Source organism: Lathyrus oleraceus, chromosome 1 (assembly GCF_024323335.1).
Source record: "Lathyrus oleraceus cultivar Zhongwan6 chromosome 1, CAAS_Psat_ZW6_1.0, whole genome shotgun sequence".
NCBI classification, from domain to species: domain Eukaryota; kingdom Viridiplantae; phylum Streptophyta; class Magnoliopsida; order Fabales; family Fabaceae; genus Lathyrus; species Lathyrus oleraceus.
The window spans coordinates 62,911,432-62,937,363 of record NC_066579.1 but is presented as its reverse complement, the minus strand read 5'-3'; the positions used below and the strand labels follow the sequence as shown (position 1 = coordinate 62,937,363).

The window sequence follows — 25,932 nt, the reverse complement described above, 5'->3', positions numbered from 1 at the left end:
GTAAGCAAATTCAATCACATTTGTATGATCTTGGAAGCATTGATGCTTAACCTGAAACAATAACTCAATGGTAAGCTCAGAAGACCACTAGGACTAGCCTAGGGTCAAGGATGAAAGAAAAAGTCAACACAGCAAGGAAAAGTCAACCAAAACCAAAGTCAAACATTTGAGAAGCTATCACAATTGGTTTCAAACTCAAATCATGCATTATGATCAATTCATGAACATTTGAAGTCAAAGTAAGGCAAAAGAAGGCATATAAAAGTCAACAGAATGACTTCATTCAAAAGTCAACTCAAACAATCTCAAAAATCATCAGATAAATCACACTCAATCCTAACATCTAACATGGTAGACATGTAAAATTTCATGGCATTTGGATGGGAGGAAGGCAGTCAATTAAAATCATGAAGTCAAACCAATTTCAAGTAAGCATAATGAAAGTCAACAAGCATGGGTCAACTTTAAAAAATCATATCAAATTGAAAACAGATGATAAATGAATGAGATTAACACCAATGCAAAGCTCAAAGAGTCTAGTTATCACATATGAAATTTCATGGTCATACAATAAGATTTGAGAATTTCACAAAGGATTTGGCAACATGTATCTCATAAAGTCAACAAATGAATAAGCATGGAAGAAAATTCACAATCAAATTGGAAACAGCATGATTAATTCCAAGAAAATTCATACACAAACTAGACATGTGATAAATGATTCATGCAAAATTTCAAGTGATTTGGAGGCCAGGAGACATATGAACAAAAATTAGGGAAAATACATGATCATGGTATGACACCAAATGTAACCTCCAACTTTAAAAATTCATATCCAGCAAACCACAAATGGGAAATCCACAAACTCTATATGGAAACAAAGGTCAATGTGTCTAGTTTCACCACAAAAAATTTCAGGCTCATTGGATGCATCATGACAATTTCACAAAAAGAATGGCACAAGGTATCATTTTGGCATACATGTTGGGAAATCAATTATCATTAAAAATCCAGCCAATGGAAAATTAATTAAAATTCACAATAAAATAGAGGACACATTCATGAACATGATGGAAAAAATTGCATGATTTTTGGATAAAAATTGAAAGAGAAATTAATTGTGGAAGTTGAGTGATTAATGAATGGAACATGAACAAAATGCATGGCAAGATGGTCAACTAATGGTCAACGCAGTGGCATTAGTGTAATTCTGGGCTCACTAAACCAAACTGTGCGTTTTGGCCCTGCAAAACGAAATGTTTTGATTGGCTCTCAGCCAATAAAACAGTAACCCGACCAATGGATGAGTTTCTGGGTTTAACAAAACCCTAGGGTTTTAGCACAGCATTGTAATGGCCATGGCATCCAGCATTCGATCAAAAACAACAACAAATGAACAGCAACACATAACATAACAAATATGCAACAAGCAAGCATCCACGTCCAAATACAACGAACACAAAACATATGGATTTTCATGGGCAGCCTTAGGTTTTTCAAACAACAGCAGTATACATCCCACATTCATGCATTAATCCATCAAAACGAAAACCAAATAAACAACACATAAACAGCATGGCAAGCAATGGGTTCATGCAACATTATGCAACAACCAAACAACAAACAATCGAGCAACTTCTGGGCAGGGTCATAAACATGAACAAACAGGGTATGAGTTCCATCAATAATCAACTATGAACAATACTTCCAGAAAGTAAAATCGGGCATGGCAATAGCATCATCTAACAATGAACATCACATATCCAGCATTCAACAACATTAAAACGAACTTAAACAAAAGAAATCGAAGGAAACAAGTTTGCACATGGAAATGTAATTTCAGATTTCTCACTCCTCCCTTAATCATTTTAAACAAAGCATAGCTTAAAAGAAACAGCAGAGAAAGACCTTCATGAAACATGGCATGGATTTGGAGAATAAAGAATTCGAAAAAATACCAATAATGAAGCAAGCTGATGATGCAGTGTTGTTTTGGTTCCTTTAGCTCGAAACAGATACTCTTTTGGCCTTGGAATGAAGGAAGATGAAGCTGTTTTAGATCCAGGAAGCACGAGCTAACTTGTATCACCTTCTGCCATGAAAGAGCTTGGTGAAGACAGAGCTTGGAATGGTGGTTACAGCAAGGGTTTGCTGATGAAATTGAGCTCAATAAGTTGTCTAGGTGAAGGGACAATGAAAGTTTGCTCGTGGTTTGTGCTGATTCTCCCAATTCGAGCAGAAATGCAAAAAATGCAAGAGAGAGGAGAATGCAGTTTCTGTGGTTTCCAAGTTGTGGCTAGGGTTGCAAATGCTGAGAATCATCTTTTATATGGTCTGTTTAAGCTCACTTAGTGAAATGCTAAACCATGTTTTAACTTAAGGAGCAAAATGCAAATTGCTAATGTTGGAAGCAAATGAATAAATGGAGGTGTATGTGCTGCGAAATTGGGCCTTGGTTATGCTGTACAGGACCAATACTTATGCTGTTTTTCACTTGCTCAAGAATTGCTCACTTTGTTTTTGTTTTATGAAGCTAATTGCAAAAGTTGCTAAACTTGCATAAGTGAAAAATGGAGGGTGTAATCTACACGAGCTGGGCTTGGCATTGGCTGCAAAATGGCCTGTAACTCAACTGTTTTTGGTCTGCACCATGCATTGTTAACTTGTTTTGTTTTAAAGATGCCATTTGCAAAATTGCACCAATTTATACCTTTGGCCAAAATTATGACATAATGATGAAATGAACATGGAATTAAGCTTGGAACATGTCACAAATATGGTATAGAGTGAATCCCAATTGGCCAATTGTGCAAAAAGTCCATAAATCAAAAAGTCAACTTTGGGTCAAACTTTGATTTTTAATGAAAAAGGTCAAAAAATGCCATTTTGAATGGTAAGGTTTTAGGTCATGAAATTTACATTTTTGGAAAGAGGATGAAAAATGTGGTTTGTAGGAAAAAACCCCACCAAATTTGGCCTTATGGTTTGAGAGATATGCCTCTTTGAAGTTCAAAAATTGATGAAAATGAATTGATCATATCTTGACAACCACACATGGGATTTGAGAGTTCTTGGACTTTTTGAAAATGGGAGAACAAGATCTTCAACTTTCATGTTGGGAAAAAATTCATTTGAAGCTTGTAGCATGATGCAAGTTGAGGATCAAGAAGTTTCTATTTTTGGCAGTTGAAATTACAGGTCCAGTTTCTATTTCTGGAAATTTTCTGATTGGCTTCAAATTCTTCCATGATGTTGATTGCCATGACATATGAGGCCTATTAGGACATGAATAAGCTCCTTCAAACCATTTCCATCCATCAGAACCAAAGAATCAACCACAGTTGACCATCTTTGACTTTCTAGGGTTTTGGACTTGACTGGGCACTTCTGATGAATTCCAAACCCTAATTCCTTGAGACTTTGACTTCAAATGATGTCCCAAGACATATGAACTCTTGATGATTGATCATGGTGCCCAAATTCCACAAGAATGGCCACCATCCACTGCTTTGATTGATTGTTGACCTCCTAGGGTTTTGGCCTGGCTATGCATTGAACTGATGACCATTGAGGCTTCAACCCTTGACTTGAACACTTCAAAAATACCTCCAAGTCATGTGAACTTGTTGGACAAACCCTAGGGCTTTGATTCCTTGAGAAACAACTTGGCTTGACTGGTTGACTGATCTCCTGATCAGTTTGACCTAATTCTTGCTTGCTTGCTCTTGAGGCAACTGAGGACAATGCAAATGCTATGCAATGGATTATGATATGCTATGACCTAATATGAGATGGTATGCACAATGATAGGTGCAAATTTGAGGTGCTACAGCTGCCCCTATTCAATCAGCTGGGAACCCGAATGGATGATAGCAGCGGCTGTCAGACTTTCAGGGTAAACAGGGATTGAATACTAAAGAACCGTAGAAATTTGCACCGACTGGAATCCACCAATGGAAACGTCCACTGGGATTTGATTCTTATTACTGGGTATTTTGTTTTTTGGGTTTTTGTTTTCAAAGAGTACGGCCACGTCCAGACATCGCAACGACGATGAATGGGAAAAGAAAATCACAACTAGCTGCCGACGGACAACTAGGAAAAACTCAGCGTTTATCGGAACCAACGGAGAGGTAACCAGACATTATGAATGACTGGGAGGAATACAACCATACGTCAATGGACGAAATGGGAAAAACTCAACATTTACCAAGACCAACGGAGAGGTAAACAACTGGGGACGACCAGGAAAAACTCGACGTTTATCGAAACCAACGGAGAGGTAACCAGACATTAATGAATGACTGGAAGGGATACAACCATACGTCAATGGACGAAATGGGAAAAACTCAACGTTTACCAAGACCAACGGAGAGGTAAACAACTGGGGACGACCAGGAAAAACTCGACGTTTACAGACATCGAAAGATGATGTTTACAGACACCAAAAGGATCAACCAGACATTTACAGATGAATGGGAAGGCTCGACCAGACATCAACGGATGAATGGGAGAAAACTCGACGTTTACAGACATCGAAAGATGATGTTTACAGACATCAAAAGGATCAACCAGACATTTACAGATGAATGGGAAGGCTCGACCAGACATCAACGGATGAATGGGAGAAAACTCGACGTTTATAGACATCGAAGGATGATGTTTACAGACACCAAAAAGATCGACCAGACATTTACAGATGAATGGGAATAAGAGAAAAACAACCAGACGTCAACGGACGACTGGGAAAAACTCAACGTTTATCGAAACCAACGGAGAGGTAAATCCACATGGGGAGGGTACAACTAGACGTCATAGGACGAATAGGAAAAACTCGACGTTTATCGACACCAACGGAGAGGAGGAATCTTCACTAGGGAAGGGATAACGATGTTACGAACATCGAAAGATGATGTTTACAGACATCAAAAGAAAACCAGACACTTACGCATGACTGGAAATCACCGACGGATGGTGTTTACCGACACCAAAGAAGACCAGACACTTACGCATGACTGGAAATCACCGACGGATGGTGTTTACCGACACCAAAGAAGACCAGACACTTACGCATGACTGGAAATCACCGACAGATGGTGTTTACCGACACCAAAGAAGACCAGACACTTACGCATGACTGGAAATCACCGATAGATGGTGTTTACCGACACCAAAGAAGACCAGACACTTACGCATGACTGGAAATCACCGACAGATGGTGTTTACCGACACCAAAGAAGACCAGACACTTACGCATGACTGGAAATCACCGACAGATGGTGTTTACCGACACCAAAGAAGACCAGACACTTACGCATGACTGGAAATCACCGACAGATGGTGTTTACCGACACCAAAGAAACAAACACACGCGGGTGCTGACGGGGTATTGATATTCTCAAGATGACAGGGCTAGGCTGAACACTTGCAGGGGGGTCTCACTGGGGAGAAACAAACTTTCTGTCACCAACAGGTGAGGAAATAAACCTCTGTGGGGACACCAAATGCTGACTGGAGCAACTGTAGCAAATGCGTTGTACAGGTTGAACAAAAATCCGTCTCTGCAGGGGATACGGTCTGATGGGGTTTCGAACACATGAATGCATATGTTTGAATTTTTCTATAGCGTAATGTTCCATTTAGGAATGGAAATGCTACGCGATTTTTTTTGAAGATGCAATGATCACTACATGCAAAATGCAAATGAACCCTGGCTAGGGAGCCAAAAAGATCAGACATTCCAACTCTGTGGGGACACTCTGACTGAGGAAACTCTGCGGGGAACTCTGCTTGGGGAATAGCAAAGCGACTTCACCGGGAAGAAGACCCAACCAATCCTCGGATAGGATAAACTCTGCTTGGAGAATATCTGTTATTCCGCTGGGGGTGACCCATGCCGACTATAGGTAGAATTAACTCAGCCGGGGATGCAAATATCAGTCTACTATAGGAACTCGTCCAATCCACTGGTAGGATGAACTCTGCTGGAGTGAATAATTCTACTCTACTAGGGACGACCCAACCAATCCATATGTAGGAGAATTACTGCTGGAGATGTATTTCACTGAAACCCGCTCCACTCGGGGATCTATCTGAGGGAATGCCGGATTACGGGGATGTCGATCCTCCAAATACTGAATCTTCAAAGAAAAGCACCCATGCTGGTGGAGAGGAAGACTGCCCTGCTGGAGAGGCGAAAATTGAAGTCTTCAGTAAACACTCTGCTAGGGGAGCTGCCCCACAATAATGTCCGAAACAGCAAACTTGCTGGGGATGCCCCACGATAGGGCTCAAACAACACTCTACTGGGAATGCCCCACAATAGAGCTAACAGGGATTTGGAGGAAGAATCTGTACTGCCGGGAACATGAAGGTAAACAACTTCAAACAACACTGCATCGGGCAAATTCGCTGAGGAGAGACCATACGAGGTTCTGCAGGACAAAGATACAGTCATGCTCGAGATACGAACAATTGTCTTACCTGTTGGTAATCGTACCACCCTCGGGAGAGCACTGTGGGTCTCCTAAGTATTCTTCCATCATTGTGAATGTTCACTTTGTTTAAGAACAATTTTGAAAAATTCGTTTATTTTGAAAATAATGATACTTTATCAATTAAAACATGCAAAACGTTTGTTGAGTTGAAAACAAATAAGAGTGCAAATAATTGGATAAAAGCTCAAATTAATGTGATGGAATGGTAGTCTGCAAAGGGTGAGACTCCATAGATCTGTACAAGTTTGAAATCGGTGATATATATTGGAGAGGGCTACATTGAACAAAATGATCTTTCCTCTACCATTCTGAATTTTCGATGTATTCGGAGCTTCAGTCGACGACGAATCGAGAATCCCTGACGGATGACAGATATAGAGCACAGTCTTGTCAAGATGCAGTTACTTGCCAAATCCCTAATTTTTGCCTAGATTGCCCCAGTGTGAGGTGATCAATCTAGCGGGATGCAAATTCCTTTTTTTTTCAATGTCTCTAACTTTTGCCTGGATCGCCCTTTCGGGTTTTCAATCCACCGAGACGCTCCTTTTTGCCTAAGTCGCCCTTTGGGGTGTTCGACTTAGCGAGCTTTTGATTTTTTTGTTTTTTGTAGGCGAAGTATTTCTTGACTGCATCAGAATTCATAGGACGAGTGAACTTCCATTCATTGTTGTAAGTGTCAGAACACTGCCTGAAGAGGCTTTCTTGAAAACATATGGACGTTCTTAGCTTGGAGTCCACTTGCCCCTGGAATCGGGTACAAAAGACAAGACTTTCTTGAGCACAAGGTCACCTTCTCGGAACACACGAGGCTTGACCTTCTTGTTGAATGCTTTTTCACTCTCTGCTGATATGACTGACCATGGCACATGGCAGTTGATCTCTTCCTTTCGATCGAATTCAGCATCAGCCAACTTGGGACTTTGAGGGTGCTATCTTTCTTTTGTTTTTTTTTCTTTTGTTTTTCTTTCTTTTGATTTTGCTTTTGATTTCTTTTGATTTTTGCACCCTCCTCTTTCTTTGTTGTTTTTTTTTGATCGATTTTTTTCTTCTTTTTTTTGTTTTTGATGATGCCCCAATTGGCTGTTCTGCTGACTCTCGAGATGCAGCTGAGTGTGATCTTCTTTTCTTGCTCAAGAAGTCGGGAAATCTCGTCAGGAATCCCTTCAACATCATCTTCGTCCGCTTCGAATACAGGGAATTCAAAATTGGGAGATGACGTCCGATCATTATGTTCAATGGGTTTGAGAAATAACCTGCATAATGATTTGGAGATGAAAAGCTTTTTGAAAAATCAAACAAGACAATCGTTATGCAGATGAAAAGATTGCTTTTATTCTTGTTTTTAAAGGTTTTTTGTGATCACCAAATTTCATGCAAAAAGCGAAAAGGGAAAACAAATGGAAAACAAATGTTTAACATGAATTTATTTGAATGAAAATATCATTGCACAAAATGTTGCCAATAATGCCATCACTTCTCCTTTTGGCATGGGAGAAGGGTTTTTAAACAAAGTGATTATTACAAAGACTTATGAACAACTGTAGGAACGCCCACAGTGACCCAATTGTGATAGATCCCATCGGGGATGACAACTGTCAGTATCTTTGGCATCAGCAGCTTCTGTTTTTGAACAACCCTCTTTGTTGAAGACCTCAGAAGAAACGTCAATGTCGGCCCAGGACTTGTTATCTTCAAGCTTGATTAACACGGGGTCCCAAGTCTTCCAAAATCAGAATACCCGACCTCACAAGGTCTTGAACCTTCATCTTCAGCTGGAAACAACTGTCCACATCATGACCAGGAGCACCCGAATGATACACACAATTCTGTTCAGGCCTATACCACCACCGAGGGTTGACGGGTATGGGCGGCGGGTCTCTGGGAGTAATCAAGTTCCGCTCTATCAGAGTGGGATACAGTTCGGCGTAGGACATGGGGATTGGATCAAAAATGATCTTCTTCCTCTCGTTACTTGTACCAGCTTGATTACCATTGTGAGGCTGGGAAGCCTGCTGCTGAGGATGACGTTGTGGACGCTGATGCTGTTGAGCTGGTCTTCTCTGTTGCTGTTGAGTTTGAGTTGCTGGGATAGTCACAGCAGCTGCCTGGCGATACTGTCCTCTGTTCACACTCCTCCGACGGTGCACAGCATTTGTTTCATCCTCTCCCCTTTTGGGTGCCCCAGAGGATGGCTTCTTAGAACCGGAAGAACTTGAAGAGCCAGGATGGCGAACCGGAGCGCGGGTTGCTCTGACATTAACAGTCTCTGCAGCAAGAGGCTGTTCACTGATTCTGATCCCCTTCAATTCATCACCCACGGCATAATCATCGACGAGAATAGCGACATCAGCATTCTCATGAACGGGTACATCCACTGGTGGAGTACGGCGGACTGGTGGAATCACGGCTTCCAGTCTCTGGGCTAAGGCACGCAGCTCCTCTTGCCCCTGAACGACCCCTTGCATCGTTGTTATGAACTGGGCCATGTTTGCCCTCATCTCGGCCAATTCTGCTTGAACCTGGTCCATAATCCTCTGATGATTGAGTCTGGTTGAGTACCGATGCGGTCGGCGGTCAGCAATCCTGTCTCAGTCAAGAACCGAAGTGAGAAGTCTTGTCCCCAAACATGTCTGTAATGCAAGAATGATATATGCATGATATGCATGATGCGAATGCTATTTTAATATGAATGATCCTGATAAAGGATATGCGTATGCGAGTTAACTTTTTTTTTCTTTTTTTTCATGCACTATTATTTTTTGAAAATAAACATGTTATGATGCAAATGATGCAACATGACTGGTCAAGCTGTGCGTCTCGAGGCACAGGGTCAATGCTTCGGCTTGAACTCTGATCACAAACATCTGAAACCCGAAGTCAATCTGATCAACTGGCATCTGAACCCAAATCTGGAGAACCGAGTCACCATAAATCCGACTTGTGGAGTTCCGAAATAAACGGAACTGGAGATTGCATTACCATCATCACAGGATCATCCACTGAACGGATGACAGCCGGCTCCTCTGAACAGGTACTCTCAAATTCAACCCGGGGATCCGAAATAAACGGAACCCGCTGATAAACCACGGACAGAACTCCGGCGTCCCAGAAATAAATGTCCATAATTCACAGTCACCGTCAGTACCGAGAGTCACCAACTGTACCTGTTAAAATGATCAATCCCCCCCACTCACGGGTGTAGTCTAGGCCAGGGTAAAGGCTGAGAGAGAAACGCAGCATAAATAACCTTTCGCAAAATACCATCATATACACACCCGAAGTATGTAACGACGATACCCCACCAGGGTCTGAACTGCTCGTGATATCAATGTTCCGCTAAGTGGCGCCATACCACCCGCTTCCCATGAATCACTCTATTCCTAGGTATCCTAGATTTCACTCATGGTCTGGGTATTGGACCTTTTACCTCAAGTGACTCCCACCCCTCAAACAGAGAAACACAGCCAGATGAACAGATGAATATGAATGAATGCCAACATTAATGCAAACAATAAATGCAAACAGTAAATGCAAATATATACAAAGAATGCAATAAAACAGTGCAAAGCAACCAAAGCCCTAACCTAGAGAGCGCTAGGAGAGACTCGCTCAGGGAAGATGGACCAGCATAGGTCAACTTCTCTATATCCCCAGCAGAGTCGCCAGCTGTCGCATCACGCGAAAAACCGGCGGGAAAAGAAAGAAACAACAGAGCCGCCACCGTGCGTTATTTATCCCAAAAGAGGGAAAGGAAACGCTCGAAGTAAACCTAGGAAAGAACATGGTCTCGCGACCAAAGAGAAAGGGTTCGGGAGTCGGTTATGCGAAGGGAAGGTGTTAGGCACCCTACGCATCCGTAGTACTCTACGGGATCCACGCACAAAAGGAAGGAAAATTGGTTGCTAAAACACTGCTCAAACTCACACACACTGGCTGAAAGAAGCGAAAGAGACTGACTGAAACTGACTCGGCAGGATGTCGCATCCTGGGCCTACTTAGTCTATCAGGCATAGACATCAGAGTCGAAGTAGTTTGGACTGGGGAGACGACACATGCTCGCTAGGATGTCGCACCCTATGCATACGTATCTTCTCGGACGAGAGAAGAATCAGAGCATTCGTAGCTCGGCTGACACGCACACGAACAAAACAAAACACAGGCAAACGTGGAGCCCGACTGCCAATCACTGGACTTATGTCAGCATCCAAACCTAAACACACGCAAAGAGGCAAACGTGGAGCCCAAATGCCAATCACTGGACTTACATTGACATCCGAACCTAAACAACACAACAGATAGATAGGGAGTCTGGGACTCAGCCTACAACTGTCAAACACAAACAAACAGACAGACAGCAAACGCTAAGGAGTCAGGGACTCGAGCCTAGCAAAGGTCAGACAACACACACAAAAGAAAAGAAAAGGCGCCGGAGAGATCGGCTCAATCTCTTGCCTACATACTCCATCTGGTATGGAGATCAGGGCGATGTAGTTCCCCTACGCAGGGACAAGGATCTAGCCTAACCAGATAACAGAGGGAGACACAACTCTAGGGAGACTACGACTCGAGCCTAGATGTTGTCATGCAAAGTCAACCCTAAGTTAAGGTTTCTAGCTAAATGGCACGCGGGCCAACCTATCTTAAACAAGACTTGCACAGGAAGCAAGGGTCTCGATTGCAACTAGGGCAAGAGAAAGGGGAGGTCTCGATCGCAACGAGGGCGAGAGAAAGAAGAAATTTCAATCACACAGGGGTGAGAGAAAGAGAGTTAGTGTTAGTGGTTAGTCAAAAACTCGGCAAGACATCGCGTCTCGTGCCTACGTATCTCATCTGAACATGAGAATCAGAGTTGCCGTAGTTCGGCCGGCAGGGGAAAAAGGACTCTATCGCAACGAGGGCGAGAGAAAGGAAAAGGCTCGATCGCAACGAGGGCGAGAGAAAGGGAAAGGCTCGATCGCAACGAGGGCGAGAGAAAGGATCGCAACGAGGGCGAAAACAAGCACGGATTAGTTGTTAGTTGTTAGTCAAACTCGGCAAGACATCGCGTCTCGTGCCTACGTATCTCATCTGAACATGAGAATCAGAGTTGCCGTAGTTCGGCAGGTTGGGACAAAGGACTCGATTGCAACTAGGGCAAGAGAAAGGGAAAGTCTCGATCGCAACGAGGGCGAGAGAAAGGAAAAGTCTCGATCGCAACGAGGGCGAGAGAAAGGATCGCAACGAGGGCGAAAACAAGCACGGATTAGTTGTTAGTTGTTAGTCAAACTCGGCAAGACATCGCGTCTCGTGCCTACGTATCTCATCTGAACATGAGAATCAGAGTTGCCGTAGTTCGGCTACGCAACTCTAAGCATGGCTCACACAGGGAGTAAGCCACACAGACTTGACTTGCACATGAAGCAAATCAAGCACAACCTACCTTGCACAAGGGCAAGTCTAAACTAAACCTAAAGAGGCAAAGCAAACAGGCAACCACAAAAACAAGAAGCACACTCTATATGCATACAAGAGGCTCAAGCAAAGGGTTAGGCACTAGGGCCAACTGGAATAGGGTAAGTGTTGCTCTTAACCTTGCCATTGAGAGGCTAAGGTGAAGCAGATGAAAGAATGAAGTGAGGATGAGACCTCACAGCTCTTATCCCTGGCCAGGGAGAGCTAATAGACAAATGAGCATGGGTCCAGAAAGTGGGAACCCTTCTATACTCGAAGACTCTGACACTGTACACTTTGTACAAGATCTTGGGTTTGTATCCCAATGCATCAACACACAGCAGTGTGAGCAGAGGGATGACACAACAAGAGTAGTGGGGGATAGATTGCATATCCCTAACTTCCACCAATTGCCTTACTTGAAGGACTTTTCCTGCTTGGGACAATTTTAAACACACACAAGCATGGCCTCTTAAGGAGGACTTCAGACAGTTTGCCCGGTCAAATAACAGACCGGGTCTCCAGACTACATGAAGTAAAAGAGATTATACCTCAAGCAAGTTGCTAAATAGCAAAGCAAAGCAAGTTCAGAGAACTTAAGCAAATAAAGTACCTGAAAAAGTCAACCCAATCAGTAAACAGTTCAACAGTTAAAAGCAAAAGGAATGGGATTCACAGACAAAACAGATGGTCAATTTGTGCAAAGCAAAACTCAAACACATGAGTCAAGCCATCTACAAAACAAAGGTTAGCTCATATGTAAGCAAATTCAATCACATTTGTATGATCTTGGAAGCATTGATGCTTAACCTGAAACAATAACTCAATGGTAAGCTCAGAAGACCACTAGGACTAGCCTAGGGTCAAGGATGAAAGAAAAAGTCAACACAGCAAGGAAAAGTCAACCAAAACCAAAGTCAAACATTTGAGAAGCTATCACAATTGGTTTCAAACTCAAATCATGCATTATGATCAATTCATGAACATTTGAAGTCAAAGTAAGGCAAAAGAAGGCATATAAAAGTCAACAGAATGACTTCATTCAAAAGTCAACTCAAACAATCTCAAAAATCATCAGATAAATCACACTCAATCCTAACATCTAACATGGTAGACATGTAAAATTTCATGGCATTTGGATGGGAGGAAGGCAGTCAATTAAAATCATGAAGTCAAACCAATTTCAAGTAAGCATAATGAAAGTCAACAAGCATGGGTCAACTTTAAAAAATCATATCAAATTGAAAACAGATGATAAATGAATGAGATTAACACCAATGCAAAGCTCAAAGAGTCTAGTTATCACATATGAAATTTCATGGTCATACAATAAGATTTGAGAATTTCACAAAGGATTTGGCAACATGTATCTCATAAAGTCAACAAATGAATAAGCATGGAAGAAAATTCACAATCAAATTGGAAACAGCATGATTAATTCCAAGAAAATTCATACACAAACTAGACATGTGATAAATGATTCATGCAAAATTTCAAGTGATTTGGAGGCCAGGAGACATATGAACAAAAATTAGGGAAAATACATGATCATGGTATGACACCAAATGTAACCTCCAACTTTAAAAATTCATATCCAGCAAACCACAAATGGGAAATCCACAAACTCTATATGGAAACAAAGGTCAATGTGTCTAGTTTCACCACAAAAAATTTCAGGCTCATTGGATGCATCATGACAATTTCACAAAAAGAATGGCACAAGGTATCATTTTGGCATACATGTTGGGAAATCAATTATCATTAAAAATCCAGCCAATGGAAAATTAATTAAAAATTCACAATAAAATAGAGGACACATTCATGAACATGATGGAAAAAATTGCATGATTTTTGGATAAAAATTGAAAGAGAAATTAATTGTGGAAGTTGAGTGATTAATGAATGGAACATGAACAAAATGCATGGCAAGATGGTCAACTAATGGTCAACGCAGTGGCATTAGTGTAATTCTGGGCTCACTAAACCAAACTGTGCGTTTTGGCCCTGCAAAACGAAATGTTTTGATTGGCTCTCAGCCAATAAAACAGTAACCCGACCAATGGATGAGTTTCTGGGTTTAACAAAACCCTAGGGTTTTAGCACAGCATTGTAATGGCCATGGCATCCAGCATTCGATCAAAAACAACAACAAATGAACAGCAACACATAACATAACAAATATGCAACAAGCAAGCATCCACGTCCAAATACAACGAACACAAAACATATGGATTTTCATGGGCAGCCTTAGGTTTTTCAAACAACAGCAGTATACATCCCACATTCATGCATTAATCCATCAAAACGAAAACCAAATAAACAACACATAAACAGCATGGCAAGCAATGGGTTCATGCAACATTATGCAACAACCAAACAACAAACAAATCGAGCAACTTCTGGGCAGGGTCATAAACATGAACAAACAGGGTATGAGTTCCATCAATAATCAACTATGAACAATACTTCCAGAAAGTAAAATCGGGCATGGCAATAGCATCATCTAACAATGAACATCACATATCCAGCATTCAACAACATTAAAACGAACTTAAACAAAAGAAATCGAAGGAAACAAGTTTGCACATGGAAATGTAATTTCAGATTTCTCACTCCTCCCTTAATCATTTTAAACAAAGCATAGCTTAAAAGAAACAGCAGAGAAAGACCTTCATGAAACATGGCATGGATTTGGAGAATAAAGAATTCGAAAAAATACCAATAATGAAGCAAGCTGATGATGCAGTGTTGTTTTGGTTCCTTTAGCTCGAAACAGATACTCTTTTGGCCTTGGAATGAAGGAAGATGAAGCTGTTTTAGATCCAGGAAGCACGAGCTAACTTGTATCACCTTCTGCCATGAAAGAGCTTGGTGAAGACAGAGCTTGGAATGGTGGTTACAGCAAGGGTTTGCTGATGAAATTGAGCTCAATAAGTTGTCTAGGTGAAGGGACAATGAAAGTTTGCTCGTGGTTTGTGCTGATTCTCCCAATTCGAGCAGAAATGCAAAAAATGCAAGAGAGAGGAGAATGCAGTTTCTGTGGTTTCCAAGTTGTGGCTAGGGTTGCAAATGCTGAGAATCATCTTTTATATGGTCTGTTTAAGCTCACTTAGTGAAATGCTAAACCATGTTTTAACTTAAGGAGCAAAATGCAAATTGCTAATGTTGGAAGCAAATGAATAAATGGAGGTGTATGTGCTGCGAAATTGGGCCTTGGTTATGCTGTACAGGACCAATACTTATGCTGTTTTTCACTTGCTCAAGAATTGCTCACTTTGTTTTTGTTTTATGAAGCTAATTGCAAAAGTTGCTAAACTTGCATAAGTGAAAAATGGAGGGTGTAATCTACACGAGCTGGGCTTGGCATTGGCTGCAAAATGGCCTGTAACTCAACTGTTTTTGGTCTGCACCATGCATTGTTAACTTGTTTTGTTTTAAAGATGCCATTTGCAAAATTGCACCAATTTATACCTTTGGCCAAAATTATGACATAATGATGAAATGAACATGGAATTAAGCTTGGAACATGTCACAAATATGGTATAGAGTGAATCCCAATTGGCCAATTGTGCAAAAAGTCCATAAATCAAAAAGTCAACTTTGGGTCAAACTTTGATTTTTAATGAAAAAGGTCAAAAAATGCCATTTTGAATGGTAAGGTTTTAGGTCATGAAATTTACATTTTTGGAAAGAGGGTGAAAAATGTGGTTTGTAGGAAAAAACCCCACCAAATTTGGCCTTATGGTTTGAGAGATATGCCTCTTTGAAGTTCAAAAATTGATGAAAATGAATTGATCATATCTTGACAACCACACATGGGATTTGAGAGTTCTTGGACTTTTTGAAAATGGGAGAACAATATCTTCAACTTTCATGTTGGGCAAAAATTCATTTGAAGCTTGTATCATGATGCAAGTTGAGGATCAAGAAGTTTCTATTTTTGGCAGTTGAAATTACAGGTCCAGTTTCTATTTCTGGAAATTTTCTGATTGGCTTCAAATTCTTCCATGATGTTGATTGCCATGACATATGAGGCCTATTAGGACATGAATAAGCTCCTTCAAACCATTTCCATCCATCAGAACCAAAGAATCAACCACAGTTGACCATCTTTGACTTTCTAGGGTTTTGGACTTGACTGGGCACTTCTGATGAATTCCAAACCCTAATTCCTTGAGACTTTGACTTCAAATGATGTCCCAAGACATATGAACTCTTGATGATTGATCATGGTGCCCAAATTCCACAAGAATGGCCACCATCCACTGCTTTGATTGATTGTTGACCTCCTAGGGTTTTGGCCTGGCTATGCATTGAACTGATGACCATTGAGGCTTCAACCCTTGACTTGAACACTTCAAAAATACCTCCAAGTCATGTGAACTTGTTGGACAAACCCTAGGGCTTTGATTCCTTGAGAAACAACTTGGCTTGACTGGTTGACTGATCTCCTGATCAGTTTGACCTAATTCTTGCTTGCTTGCTCTTGAGGCAACTGAGGACAATGCAAATGCTATGCAATGGATTATGATATGCTATGACCTAATATGAGATGGTATGCACAATGATAGGTGCAAATTTGAGGTGCTACACTTCGTTTCCAAAATGACTCAATGGCCCAATTTGGGAAACTATACCGTCCCCAGTCCACCCAACCTCAACGACTTAACTACGATGACATGGGCACCGAACTCTATTACGGAAGTGCGGTTGGTCAGAGCCCCTCCGGATATTAGAAACAAATGATGACACATCTCTCAAGTACCGTTGGAACTTCCGCCGGATCTTCCCACCAGTCATCGCTCGATCAGGTCAGCACACAAAGACCTCAAACACCTCAAGAAAATTGTGGGAGACCTCAGAGACAAACTAACGCAGCTATATGTGGAATAGAGAGACGTTATAATCGGGTCAATCATTAGTTTATTTTCAGTCCAATGTAACAAATTATTACAACATCAATAAATTTATTTTTTTCCATTACTGTTTTTTATTTATTAAATAAATAAAACTTAAATTAAAAATACAAGGGGTGTATACACTAGACGAATTGACGCATACACCATAAAACACACTAAGGCGTCAGGAGCATCGACGCCTTCTCATGAGGGTCAATGCATGCGCCAATAGCATTGGCGCCTACTTATGAGGAATCCAATGCATGCACCAATGCTATTGGCGCCTCCTCTTCATACTTAGGGGTGCGTCAATTCATCTGGCGCATCCTCTTATAAAAGTGATTATTTTGGTATTTTTTTTGAATTATTAGTTATTTTTGAAATTAAAAAAAAAACTTATTATTTAAAAAAAAAATCAAACTTTGATAATAAAACTGTGTAGATTAAAAAGGATAGTGAATAATTATTAAGCTTTCCATATCACAATTCTTCGACCACTAACAGAAACAGAAATAATGCTTAAAAAATAATACTATATTGCATGTTTGAAAAAAAATGCCTTTGATTATAAATTCTTAACAAATCTCTATCTCAGAATCTATGCGGGAATAAACTTGGCTGTTTCCAATCCTCTGTGGTGTTTGATGAATAACTTCCCTCTTACTCTTAAAAAATGATTTGTAAAATTAGTTGAACAGAAAAACAAACATAAATAAATAAATATTTTTCTTCGACAAACACACGTTATTAAGGTATAGAGCTTTTAGTTTGGGACAATTATGGATCATTTTTAGCACCACATTTCAGTCATGAATGTCATTATGAGACCAAAATAGTCGAAGTTCAATTGAGTTTTGAAATAGAAGGAAGACTTTGTTATCTGAATTGTTTTTTTCATTTTGATGACACAATTCAGATCCTAGTTTAAATAGTAATTTGCAATTTCATTTTGCTGCCCATAATTTTATTGAACAATTTTTAATAGAGGACATTGTCGGATTACACCCCTAACAAAGTGTTCTTGTAGTTTGTTTTATCTTTGGGCATTTTGCTCTTCCACTACCAAATATTTTTTTTTAGACATCTAATTGTATAAAATAAGAAAAGAAAACTTACTCTTTTATGATATTTAATAATATTATATTTAAAATTAAATATGATAAATATTTAAAATAGATTTCATTTTAATGTTGAGTTAAAAAAGATGAGGGATGATTTAGTTTATGAAGTAGAAGTTAAATGAAATAAGTATTACTGTGAAGGTGATAAAATAAATTTTTAAAAAAATATAATTTACATGTAGTAGGAATGCTATTTTATATACACATAAGTTTTTACTAGTATAAATATTTTGAGACAATGGGGAAACAAATAAATAAGGAATTAGGTACAAGGTAGGCAATAATAGAAGAGCACACTCCTCTCTACTCAATATATTATAAAGCACCACAAATTACTAATGCATAAGGATCACTCAAGGAATTGAAAAAGCACACTCCTCTACCATAATAAATAGAGATTGTAACGCGGATAATTCAGTCCTATAACAATCGGCCACAGTCGGAAAACGATGGTTGCGGAACTCAACAACTATCATTTACTTCTCTTTCCATCGGTGAAACTAAGTAAATTACTTCTTTTGCTTTTAATGAATCCTTGACTCATCACTCCAAACTCTCCAATCATGATGGAAACCGATTCATGCAAATAGATGAAAATATGATTGAAATTATCAAAAAATTTGATGTTTTAATTTTATTTCTCTTCTTATTTCCTTTTGCAACGTATAGAAAACATTATCTACATTCATATTGTACAGAAGAGAACTGTGCAAGCCTTCTTTTAAATTCAATGCTAGAATACGTTGTTATCATTTAGTTATCTTCCTTGAATACGTTGGTAACAAAGCAATCCAGAGAGATATTAAAAACTTCCTTGGTCTCTTTCAAATTAACCTCTTACCTCCTCGTATTTTCAAATAATGGCTATGAAAAAATTGAAACTAATCAAATTAGAAGGAATATTTGTCTTTGAATGACAACATACATGTGGGTGAGATTCTTGTACAAGAGGAGAATAATGTAATTGTCAATTCTGTTTTTTTAATATAAGAGAATAATGTTGTGAGAACCATACACATTTTCATACTCATAAGTCATTAAAATCATCCTATATCTTGTAGTATATATATTAACAAATGCAATTGAATTTCAGGTTGCATGATACCGGTTCTAATTACACCAAAGTCACTATGAATAAATACTCTTCTCATATATCATTAATTTTTTCTTTCATCAACACTTTTCTTTTACTCCCACTACTCTTGAGCCAATTCTATGTTCCCGCGAATTCTATGTTACCGCGGATGACATGTACACATCTTGTGAACCTTTTAATTGCGGTAATTTTGTTAATATAACTTATCCTTTCTGGAACTATAACACCCAACCTAGCTATTGCGGACACCCTAAATTTATGCTTGACTGCCAAATACGGAAGCTTGACTATGGAAATCAAGTACCAAAAGTTTCACATCCTTCGTATAGATCAAGCCTCTCAAGTTTTGAGGATTGTAAGAGAAGATATGTGGGATTTTACTCTGGGGAATATAGATCTATGTCCCAAACATTATACTAACGTGGATATAGATTTTCATTTCTTCAATTATACTTCCAACAATAAAATGTATATTATGTTGTACGAGTGTGGACCTCTTCCAGATTCATACTATTCTCCCTCGAATCAAGATAATTTTAATGTAATGGCTTGCAATCCAGAAGGAAAATTTCAAATTGTATACATAGTATCAAGTTCCAAATTGACTGATTTTAGTGTTATGAAGTGTAAGAATAGTATCACATTTTCTGGAAAAAAGAATTCTGTGAAAAACAACTCAAGAGTTCCAAAGGATGTTATAGATGAAGGATTTGAAGTGAGATGGAATGGTGTGGGAGATGACACGTGCCATAATTGCATAAAACATGGAGGGAGATGTGGATTCAAAAGAGTAGAAAATGCAGTTATGTGTCTCTCAAAGGATCCAAAAGGTATGCAAAATACAATTGTCCTTTAATATTCAAGTACAAAATTATATTTGAACTATCAGAATGCTAACTCATATTTGCTTTCATAACTAAATAATGCAGAAATATGGAATTGGAAAATGAAACTGACTGCTGGTAATAAGTTCAATTTCCTTAGATATTTCTTCATTTTCTCGTTGTAGATACTTCTTATACACAATATAATTACTTATACTTCCTATTCTTTATGAAAGGTGTTATTTCTTCTATATTGGCAACACTTGTTATCCTCGCATCTATATGCATTTATAGGCGCCACAATAATAATAGTCATGTTGAGTCCCTAGATAGTACACTCTCCTAGCATCTCCTTGCAACCATTTAAGCGGATTAGCAAAAATAAAAACTTTGGAGTCGAGCATTTCGTCTTTGAAGATCTTGATGTGGCCACCGAGTATTTCAGCATTGACAACAGACTAGGAGATGGAGGCAGTGGAGAAGTATTTTATGGTAAAATATAGTACTTTTTGTAGTCGAAATATAGTTCATATGGCTAACAGTCATTGCAATCAATGACCATCGCGATCAAACAGTTGAGAGAATTTTTTTTAAATAAATAATTTTTTTAAAAAAATTATAAAATAATCTTTATTTTAAAAAAAATTCAAAAATGGACACATTTGTGCCCTAAGATACACATGGGCGCCACCCTAGATGGCGCCTACCCTCAATTGTAGGGCAAGTCGCCACTAGGAGTGGCGCCTACTCCTATTTTCTTTTTTTTTTAATTTTTTTTTTTGCTTTTTCTTTTAATTTTTTTAATCTATTTTTAATTTTTTTTTTAATTTTTTAAAATATTTTTTAACTTATTTTAAATTTATTAATTTATATTTATATTAATTTACAAGATATTATTTACAAGATATCTTTTTTAACATAATATATAAATAATAATATTTATAAGATATATATATATATATATATATATATATAATATATATAATATATATATAATTAGATATATATATATATATATATATATATATATATATATATATATATATATATATAATATATATATATATATTATATATTAATATATATATATATATATATATATATTATATAATATTATATATATATATAATATAATATATATATATATATATATATATATATATATATTTAATTTATAACTAAATAATATTATTTATAAATTATTAAAATATATTAATATATACATGTAAATAAATAATATATGTATATATTTGTAAAATTCACAAGATATATATAAATATATATTTATATAATATATATATTATATATATATATATATATATATTATATATATATATTATCTATATATATATATAGATAATATATATATATATATATATTTATATATATATATTAATTTATATTAATCAACACAATATATTTATATTAAAATAATACACAAGACAAATATTATAAAGTTTAATTAAAATGCATTATTAATTTGGGATTTATCACATATTATGCGGTCCCTGGTACGATCCGCACGGGGGAGGTCTAACTACTCGTCTAGAAGGCTCACGTGGTGGTGGTGCTTCCCTATTCCCACCCCTAGTCCTAACGCGTCCCCTTTCCGTTTGCCGTTGTGGTTGGGTCGAAGTCCCTTCAATGCTGTAGGAAAGGCGGGTGCCCTCTGCGCCCTCAAAGCTTTGTCTCGGTGGGACAAACTGACTCCTATTGGGTGCGCCCTCGAAATGTGGCCTTTGGTAGTTGAGGGTTGAATCGGGTTGGCTAAAGAACAATGTCTGTTGTGGTGTGTAGTAGTCTTGTTGGTAATCCTCTTATATACCTGTGTCGGGGCTAAGTGGAGGACTGGAAGAGCCCGGGACATCGTCGTGATGGAAGTGTTGGGATTGGTGTTGGTGGGGGGATTGAGTTTGTGGTAGGTGTTAGGACTGTTGATGGTGGTGGGAATGTTGAGGTTGGTGTCGCATCCGCGAAAATCAACCGGCGGGACTCAAATAAAAACACAACACAGAGCCGCCACTGCGCGTTATTTATCCCAAGATAGGGAAAGGAAACGCTCAGAGAAACCTGGAAAGGAAATGGTCTTGCGACCAAAGAGAAAGGGTAAGGGAGTCGGTTACGCAAGGGGAAGGTATTAGCACCCCTCACGTCCGTCGTACTCGACGGGATCCACGTCCTAGAATAAAGAATAGGTTGCTAAAACATCACACACATACGGGGAACGCAGGTGGGGTTAAGAGAAGGGAGCTCGATAAGACATCGCATCTTATGCCTACATATCTCGTCTGAAACGAGAATCAGAGCCACTGTAGTTCGGCTTACGCACGCCAAACAACACAAAACACACAAACAAGCAAGGGTGGCAAACATGGAGCCCGACAACCACTGGATGGAATTACGTCAGCATCCGAACCAAAACACGCACAAAACGGCAAACGTGGAGCCCGACTGCCAATCAATGGACTTACGTCGGCATCCAAGCCAAAACACACACAAAACGGCAAACGTGGAGCCCGACTGCCAATCAATGGACTTACGTCGGCATCCAAGCCAAACACACAATCAAATAACAAACAAACACACACAAAAGAAAAAAAAGTGCCCGGAGTGGTCTCGCACGACCACCTGCCTACGTACCCCGTCTGGAACGAGGATCAGGGCGATGTAGTTCCCCCTGAAAGGGACTGAATTACTAGCCAGAAACCAGGGGAAGTCACACTACCAGGGAGCTGGACTCGAGCCTAGTGTTGTCATGCATCATTACCCTAAGTTCAGTTTTCTATCCTACTTGCATAAGCAAACTACTCCTATCCAGGAAAGAAGCAAGCACACAAGCATACAAAATAATTCAAGCATACATCAAATGAGAACAAGCATCTCAAACAGATATCCACATAGCACGCACTATAACCAAACAAGTGGGCTCACACAATAGGTTTGACCGCCTCAGCAAGTCATCTGTACGGGCTGTGTTTGCTCTTAACCTTGCCATTACGAGGCTAAGGTGAAGCAGATGAAAGGTGAAGTGAGGATCAGACCTCACAGCTCTTATCCCTGACCAGGGAGAGCTTCAGACAAGGGAGCGTGGGTCCAGAATGGAGGGACCCTTCTACGCTCAATGACTCTGACTCGATTGTGCGACAGCACAGATCTTGGGCTTGTGCCCCAATGCATCAACGCACAGCCGTGTGAGCAGAGGGACGACACACAGAATAGTGGGGGATAGATTGCATATCCCTACCTTCCACCAATTGCCTTGATTAAGGACTTTACCTGCTTAGGCACAATATTAAACAATCACAATCATCGCCTCTTAAGGAGGACTTCAGACATTTTGCCCGGCCAAATAACAAACCGGGTCTCCAGACTACATGAAGTCAAGAGGACCTACCTCAAATGGTCTACACAACCAAGCAGCAGCTAGCAAGCAAGTTCTTAAAAGAACTAGAAGCGACTAAATGTACCTGTACAAAAGCTAACCAGTCAGTATCTCAGACAACCAATCAGAAAACAGCAAATGTTAATCAGTCAGACTATACAAGTCAACGCACAACAAGGCAAGCTATAAGCTCAAGCCCAAGCTTCACAACCTACAAAACAAATTCATGTTAGTGTACAAACATCAACCAAACTCATTTGAATTAACTTGATTCAATCTCCATACACATTGCACCTTTTCATCCTGAAAAATCAATCAAATGTTAGAAACTAGACCACTAGGCCAAGCCTAGGGTCCAAAGGTGACAAAAATATCTAAACAGCAAGGGATCTCTAACCAAAGTCAAATTAATGTCAAACAAAAGCCAACACAATTAGTCCCATGCTCATACCATTCATTATACTCATTTCATGCACAAAACAATTCAATTTAGGTCAAATGGAACACCAAACATCCAAACAGAACTATTGCATTCAATTCCATGTCAAAACAAATCCAAAAATCCTCAAATAATTTACACCTAAACAGGAAATATTCAAGGTATGGCATGTCAAATTTTAGCTCAATTGGACAAAGGGAACCATGTCAATGAAAGTCAACAAAAACAGACACAATTATATGATCCAAACCAAAGCATCAACACATGCATTCACTTCAAAAATTCATAAGTCCATGAAAACAATAAAGAAATGAATGGGACTAAAAGCACCATGTCCTATCATGTGTCTATAACCAGCACACCAAATTTCATATTCATTCAATACCATATGAGCATTTCACACAAGATCTACCAACCTATGTCACATGAACTTGCATAATTGACCAACAGAGATGAAAAATACCAATCAATTTGAAAATGCAATGGAAAAATCCAGAAAAATACACATAGCATCTTAACATGTTAATGAACATCCATGCAAAATTTCATTCCATTCTAACAAGTCTAGGTCATGAAAATAAATCCAGAAATATGACCTAACTAGGTGTGACACAAATTGTCACACCTAGATTCAAAAATTCATAACTCAATCCACAGGTATCCAAAATTCACAAAGTTTACATGTAAATAACCATCAACATGTCTACAATCACCACAAAAATTTTCAGGAATTTCTTTAGAGCATGAGGATTTCACAATGGAAATGGCAAAATGTGTCAAAATTGCATACATGTCAAACAACCCTAAGTCAAACCTAATTTTCTCCAAGCACAACTTCCAAAAATAGGTCAACAAAATTCTACAGGGAATTAGGAAGTCAAGGTAAAAATTCACATATTTTTCTGATCATTTAAACATTTTTTATGAATTTTTTAAGGTGTTTTATGATTTTACTAATTTATTTGAATTAATATAATTAATTTAGTTTTCATTAATGGCATAGTTGTAAATACATGAACAGTGGCGCGGGAAACTCCTTATTCAAAGATTCAAACAGAAATTCGGATTGAACAGCTTTTTTCTCCAGAATTCTCATCTCCTTCACCAGAAACGCAAGAACACAATGAACATCGAACTTCCATGAAAATCAACATGTGGCATATGGTTAGAACCGTCTCAACACGAGGATCTCAAATATCATCCTAATTTATCCTAAATGTTCCTAAATCTCACGGATCGAAGGAGTTAGGGTTTGGTTTCATACTTTCAAATCAAGATTACGTGAGCTACAGTTCGCTATTTCACAAACCAATTGTATCACGATGCTCTACATTACACAATCTACAAAACGCATATCATCATATACAAAACCATGACATTCGAATTTTGGAGTACCTGGAATGGCAGTGGTGATGTTGAGGTTCTCCGCGCGATTTTCCTTCAAACAGTTGGAGTAGAAGCTTGTGGAAGTTAGATGCAAGGCTTAGGTTCGAGGGAGATTGCTTCTAATGCGCCGAATCTCGATTCACCATGGAAACACCTTGCTAGGACAGTCGCGTTTTAGAGCTTGATTGAGGCTGAACACCAAAAACAGATGGAGTAGATGACGATTCAAGATCAACACAATAAGAATTTTCGCATTTGATCAAGAATTGAGAGAGATTTGGTGAATTTGGCTTTTTGGTGTTCTTGAGAGATTTGATGAATTTGGAGGGTTTTGATCTGATTTTGATGAATTGTGAATTCTGTTATGATTTAGATATGATTAAGAATATATACTCTTGCTTAATCCATGTTTAATCACTCTAATTAACCAAATGCCAAGTGATTACCAAAAATGTCATTTTCACACAAAGGGCAAAAGTGTAACTTCTCATGCCAACTCATTGCCAGCTCATGGACAGCTCACACACTCTCAAAATGACATGTGTGAGCTGTTGCAACTTGGCTTATGCTCATTGGATGTGTATTTTGGAAATTCCACATGTGATGGCTATGTGTTCAATTATTCAAGTTCATTTCAAAAGCCATTTTCCAAACCATGAAGCCTTGGCATGTTATGAGTATTCCAACAACTTTCAAATTCCATTTATGAAGTGTTGCAAAAATCCCCACTCAAAAATTCCAATTATTTCTCAAGTTGGACAATTTTGCCCCTGGTTCATTTAACTGTCCAATTGAAATTTGACTTTTTGCATTGACCATTTTTGAAGAAATCCAATTATGCACCATGAAAGTACATGTC

General features: G+C 38.8%; 1 pseudogene; it reads left to right on the top strand.

Annotated features, from left to right (window-relative positions):
* The first annotated feature begins 19,029 nt into the window (after nt 1-19,029).
* LOC127091535 (LEAF RUST 10 DISEASE-RESISTANCE LOCUS RECEPTOR-LIKE PROTEIN KINASE-like 2.1) lies at nt 19,030-20,212 on the top strand (annotated as a pseudogene).
* The last annotated feature ends 5,720 nt before the right edge of the window (nt 20,213-25,932 follow it).